Source organism: Sinohyriopsis cumingii, chromosome 11 (genome assembly GCF_028554795.1).
Source record: "Sinohyriopsis cumingii isolate HCF-2022 chromosome 11, ASM2855479v2, whole genome shotgun sequence".
NCBI classification, from domain to species: domain Eukaryota; kingdom Metazoa; phylum Mollusca; class Bivalvia; order Unionida; family Unionidae; genus Sinohyriopsis; species Sinohyriopsis cumingii.
In genome coordinates this window covers 61,161,761-61,167,760 of record NC_142971.1, presented here as the reverse complement: position 1 = coordinate 61,167,760, position 6,000 = coordinate 61,161,761, and the positions used below count along the sequence as shown (strand labels likewise).

Here is a 6,000-nt window from a genome sequence, read left to right as displayed (position 1 = left end):
CAACCATGATAATAATGATTTACCACCTGAATTCATAAAAGCAATTAGTTTTTCTACTTAGCACGCGATGGAGTCATTACTGGCATCCTCCACGAAAGCTTTGATTGTAATACTTTACCAGCATCAATGCCAACACCTCGTCATCATCAGTAGCCTTTCTTACAAGTACAACTTTCTAACATTTCTGCAAAATCCAAAGATGTGAGACAGTGGAATTACGCATGAAAGTCTTATATTACCTCATAACTTTGATCGACGCGTTGTACATTAACGTTAATCATTGTATGTTATGAATCAATATCAACGGTGTTTTCAGCGTTTCTTGGTTGTCCTATATTATACTGTCTGTTGTCAGGAAAGTCAGTAGTGTCTTTAGCAAACATCATTGACGAGCCAGCTGATCTTGTATAATCGTCAGAATATCTTGCTAGACCTATTATTGGTGTAGCAACATCGATGTCTTTTTGAATATTTTCAATATTTTCCCCATCAATCATGTATGTAGCACTGTCAAATAACGCCATGATGCCGTTATTAACGAAACTAATTACATCATTGGCATTATATTCTGTATTATCAGCTATCAAAAGTTCACTTTCTTCTTCAATAAACGCTCTAGCAGGTAAGAAATATCTGCTTGCATTCTAAACTTGGAATCCCATTCGACCACGTTGAACTGGTTGTCGTGCATCATAAGAATAATACTGATAATCGCGCATAGATTAATCTTTGAGAATTGGTGTGTCCATATCAAATGCTGGATCAGATATATGTTTGAACATTTTATTATAATTGTTATCGTCTGACACAAAGATCACTTCCTGCTATTAAACTGGTATATATATATATATATATATATATATATATATATATATATATATATATATATATATATATATATATATATATATATATATATATATATATATATATATATATATATATATATATATATATATATATATATATATATATTCTTTTTCAGACTGGGGCATATCAGCCAACTCAGCTAGTTTTTCATTTGCAGCTTGATTTATTATTGCACTAATTTTTGCAGGCATAACTTCAGTACTGGGTAATTTTACTGGTTGTTTTCTTCGTACTATTCGAGCTAATATTTCTTTGATTGCTGAAAATGCTTTTCCAGCAACATTACCAACAGCACCAATACCTTTATCGCGAATAGTTTCAATAACTTTCATCCCTAATTGTTTTGCAATCGGTATTGCTTTTGAAGCTATTCTCTTAAATAAACCTTGAACAACATACTCCTTCTCCGTAAATCGCCTTGTAAGTTGGCAATCGTGAGTTTATTAGCCTAACTAATACAGGCCCACGTTGAGCATTAGGTATAATCATTTTTAAATTACATTCTGATTAATTAATTGTTTTCAGTCGCTGTAATGATCATCGACAATTTCATTAATGAGAGAATGATAAACATTACGATCCATAACACCGCCTGTAAATAATCTTCGACAAATATCAAATATTTCATTTATGAAGAATTATTTCTAGAACGTTTTCCTCCAAACAAAATTTTAGTCGGTCAACATCGGGAAGAACACTGTCAGGACAAGTAATAAAACCGCTTCCTGTTTTTGGACTAAAATATTTATCATAAGCTACATCAAACACTTCTTCTGCTATAGGTTCTTGGTCTTCCTCACTTGTTTTTTGGACTGGTTGCTTTGATTGTTGTTTTTGTTTTTCTTGTGTTGTTGACGTTTTTGTAGTCGTTGTAAACTTTCAAGATCTTTATTTATGCCATCAATACATTCAATATATTTTGGAACATCATTTTTGACATTATCAGTTTCATAGTATACTTTATAAATCCACTTGTACCAAGTTTTACGAATTACATATTTATTAGCGTACTCAGGTTTCAGAAATACTTTTCTATTATCATAACTGTGCACGGCAAGTGCAGGTAATTTTACCTCTTCAATATTTTTTATGTAGGAAATATTCATCTCGGAAAATGTATCATTTGATTTAGTTGTGATTCCTGCTTGTTTTGGTTCTGGTTCTTTTACAACAGCACCTTCAAGTTCTTCTTCAAGATGAGAAGCAGGTGCAAGCTGAGCAACAGCCATTTCAGTTGGAAGATTTCTAAAATCTTTTTTGTTTGTTTAGTTCTTTTTGCTATCTTTTCAGTTGGCTCAGCAGTTTGTTTTAACGTTGGAAGAATACCTTCAGTAGCTTCTACAACTCTTTCAGGAACCTTTGTAATGGATTTCAATAATTGTTCTGTACCTTCTACATATTCAACTTGAGATTCTTGACGTTCTTGAAATTTTTGTCTCAGAGAATCACGAAGAGGCAAAAACATTTTGATTGCTTCTAATCTTTCTCTAGCTAAACTAGCTGTATAAGTTTCCGTACCCGGTGTTATTATTTATATAATAATGATTTAATTATAGCAGCAGAGAGGGTGCGACCTCAATAAAACGCCCGGTGGGTAAACGGAAATATACATACAAATTTAGAAAAACACGAACGACAAAGATAAAGTAACAAAAAAAGTTAACCCAATTAGAGAAACTCTCGGTAAGTTAGAGGCTTTGGTTTAAGGTTAGCGACCTTTTTTCCTTCATTTTCGTGAGAAGCTTTAGTTTTCATAAATGACGTTTCAGCAAAAGGTATGTTCATCATCTCTGCTACTTTTCTGAATGAGTTCTCGACCTATCCACCTTTTTTCTTTTCAATTTGGTCTAGGATTTTCCCCACTGAAGATGGTATTACCACCATTCTAGTCCAATCCTTGGATACAACAGCGTTAGGGTTCGTTTTTCCGGAATTATAGAATTTATCTCTCTACTTTTTTCCTTTTTTTTTTCTTTCTGCTCCGGTATTTTCGTTTTTGTTCCGGAATTTTCAGTTTGTTCCGGGTTGTTCCGGTAAATAGTCGGACCGGTTGTAGACAGTCTGTGAGTGTGAAAGTGAAGACACGAAGCAATGGATAAACTTTGCGCAAAAGTGGTAATTTAAAATCAGTAAGGTATAAAAATTGAATATGGGAAAAGGGTGTGGAATGTCTTCTGTACGGTATTATAAGTAATGAGTGAATAAATGTGCAGATAGCATTAAAAATTTTATAACGGAGTATTCGAGGGGTCAGGTAGTCCCACAAGGGTTCGTTACAAAGAAAATTAGGAGTATCCGTCCATGAATCAAGGGATGGGAATTTCTAACCTGTAACACTATAACACATATTGTTACAGATTAGAACCACATCCCTTGATTCATGGATGGATACTCCTAATTTCTTTGTAACAAACCTTCTTGGATGGTCCTACAAAGTCAGACGTATCGCGTGTTATTTACGTTTTGGTGTGGCAAAAATAAATTAATGTGGTGCGTCTTACGTTGTAGGACATGGGGTTAGTCAGTTTGTGTTAATTGGGAAGGATGTAATCGATAGTTTATCCTAGTCCTAAAATGTAATATCTCGACCCTGATATTTATGTTCTGTACGTCGAGGTCTTACTGCCCAAATAACGGAGCTTTGTATTAGCGTTTTGAAAAATTCGTCTTTCGGTTTTTTTCCGCTGAATAAGTTGTAGAAATGGCCCATGGTCACATTCGCTAAATATAAACATTTGACCTTTCAACCATGAATACATTCGGATGTAATAATGTCGGCTTTTTACATATTAAAGCGGAGAAAGTACCGGGTGTAATGAGGTTGACATTTTGAGAAAACGTGAATCGCTAGTGCCCTCTAGCGGCGTCCCCAGTTGCTATTTGTAGCCCTGTTCCGATGTTGATGAACAAGAGTTATTTTTTATTTGTTCAGTTTGTTTTAGAAATATTAAAACTTGACATTGCAAATACTGGACATAGATGACACAGATTTTGTTGAAGTGGACTGTTCTAGGAACCAGAAAAGAACAGTAAACAGTCTGTATCTGCTTGAGCTTCTGTTTGGTTTGAAACCGAAAGGCCAAGAAGTTGACACTGTTGATGACACCGTGTGGCAACAATTACTGTGGGCCGTTAATTATAAGCTGATGAATGCAATGACTAAGTTATATCCTTGATGCAGACAGATGGGAGGGTGTGTGAATATTAGAGTGCTAACATGCCACGAGTTTTACAAGAAGATCGAGGAATATAACTTATTAGAAGCAACATAGGCAAAGAAATGCAAGATCTAAGGGAATGGTTCATAAAGGACACATTAAATTAATTAATTTAAAGATTAAAGCACAAAGAAGTCTGGAAAATGTCCAAGAGGAAAGAAAATGAAATCAACCTACTCATATGGCATAGGTGGTGAATGCAAATTTGCTGCCCCTCCCCGACCCCGAATCTATGGAGGAGTTCTGATGATGACATTGATCCAGATGAGCTAAAACAAATATTTTGTTCAAATTGGCAAGTGTCCACAGTGGTACCACCAGTCCAAATAGTAAGTTTGAAGTGGCAGGTATCCACAGTGGTACCACCAGTCCAAATAGTAAGTTTGAAGTGGCAGGTATCCACAGTGCTTATATACCGTGTGTTAGTATTAATTATTTGCTCGTATAACCATAATTGTTTCAAAACTATTACCCAGTTTTGTTAAGACTCTTTTAAAAATATATCATTTCAAACTGTCAAGTCACACCTTTGAAAACAGATCATGAGATTTCAGTGATATTTTGCTAGAACTGCTATTTTAAATTCTGAATCCAAGTTTTTAAGTTTTTAATACTTTATAGTAATTTTTTAGCTTAGTCAAATGTATTTTAATTTTCAAAATGTTACAGGTGATGCATTGATACAATTCATGATACACTGCCTACAATACATTATCGATACATATATTAGTTTGATGATCTTTCCATCTTTAGAAGGCCTGTCAGTTATAGGTGATGTCTTTTTATGTGATATACTGGATGTATTTCATTTTCAAGCATGTAGGTTGCAGACAGACTTTGCATTTATTTATATTACATTCTCATCCCTGACAAGATAACCAAAATACTTTCTAACTGGCGACCTATTAGTTGTCAGTGATTTGTATTCAGCATTTTAGACCATACAAGGCTGCTCCATCTGATCATATGCAGGACTCACTTCAGCCATTAGACAGAGGTATTTTGATCAAATAAATATCTTAATTTCTTATTTTTTTTCATTCTCATTTACTCAGTTTATGTTAACCCCGATAGAGAAATATACTTTTGTAGCACATGATCCTGTAGGACTTAATTATTTTAGAAGAGAAATGAGAATTGCATTTTATTTTTAAATTGTCTGTATTTTAGTTTGACTTGATATTTTACATTTGCTGAAAGTGTTATTGTCTGACATGCCATCTTTTTTTTGTCCATCCAACATGTACATTGGATTTGTATTTACAGTATAACACCATTTTCAGGCTCAAAATCACCCACTGGAATCTCCATTAACACTTTTCCCAGTTCCCATAATCTGATATACTTTAAAATTTTAAAAATTATTGTCATCATTAGCCAATACTCGCTGAATGAAATTACTGTCTGAAGATGAACTCTGCTGGGAATCAGCCATCTTCTGTTTTTCTAGGTAGACTGTATTTAAACATGCATTTATACAACTTCCTTGATGCAGGTTTATACTGCTTGTTCTATGGCACAATGTGCCAATCAGATTTAGTTTAACCGCCATTTATGTCATGTGACTAGAACTGCTAGGAGTTTGATGTCAAACTTCATCAATGTTGTAGTTTCATCTTATCAGTCCACAGATTAAAGACATACCAAATGTTATACTTGCAATTTCAGGGAAAATAAATAATCTTATATCGATTAAATGTAGCGATGGCCTACTTTAAAGGTGTTAAAGTTTGCTAGGCCATCTAGTAAGCAGCTACCCGATACCAACATCACAGGGTGGTGGCAAATTCCAACTTTCTTATAGTCAGTTGTCGTGGATTATACACCCACATCAGTGTCCAAATATAAAAAATGGGAAGTGGGCAATATTACGACCATCACTTGGTGCTAATTTGTAGAGTTTGTATTAGCT

The 6,000-nt window shown here is 34.3% G+C and overlaps 1 protein-coding gene across 2 annotated transcripts in view; it reads left to right on the top strand.

Moving 5' to 3' along the window:
- Positions 1-2,919: 2,919 nt before the first annotated feature.
- The window catches only part of LOC149788545 (carbohydrate sulfotransferase 11-like), a 30,107-nt gene continuing 27,026 nt past the window's right edge, over positions 2,920-6,000 (top strand). The window contains exon 1 of one of the 2 annotated variants that reach the window (XM_089974573.1): positions 2,920-2,985. The gene's annotated coding sequence lies outside the window, so the exon portion shown is untranslated. Of the gene's footprint in view, positions 3,005-6,000 lie in introns of both variants that reach the window. The other variant, XM_089974572.1, reaches the window with a different exon arrangement.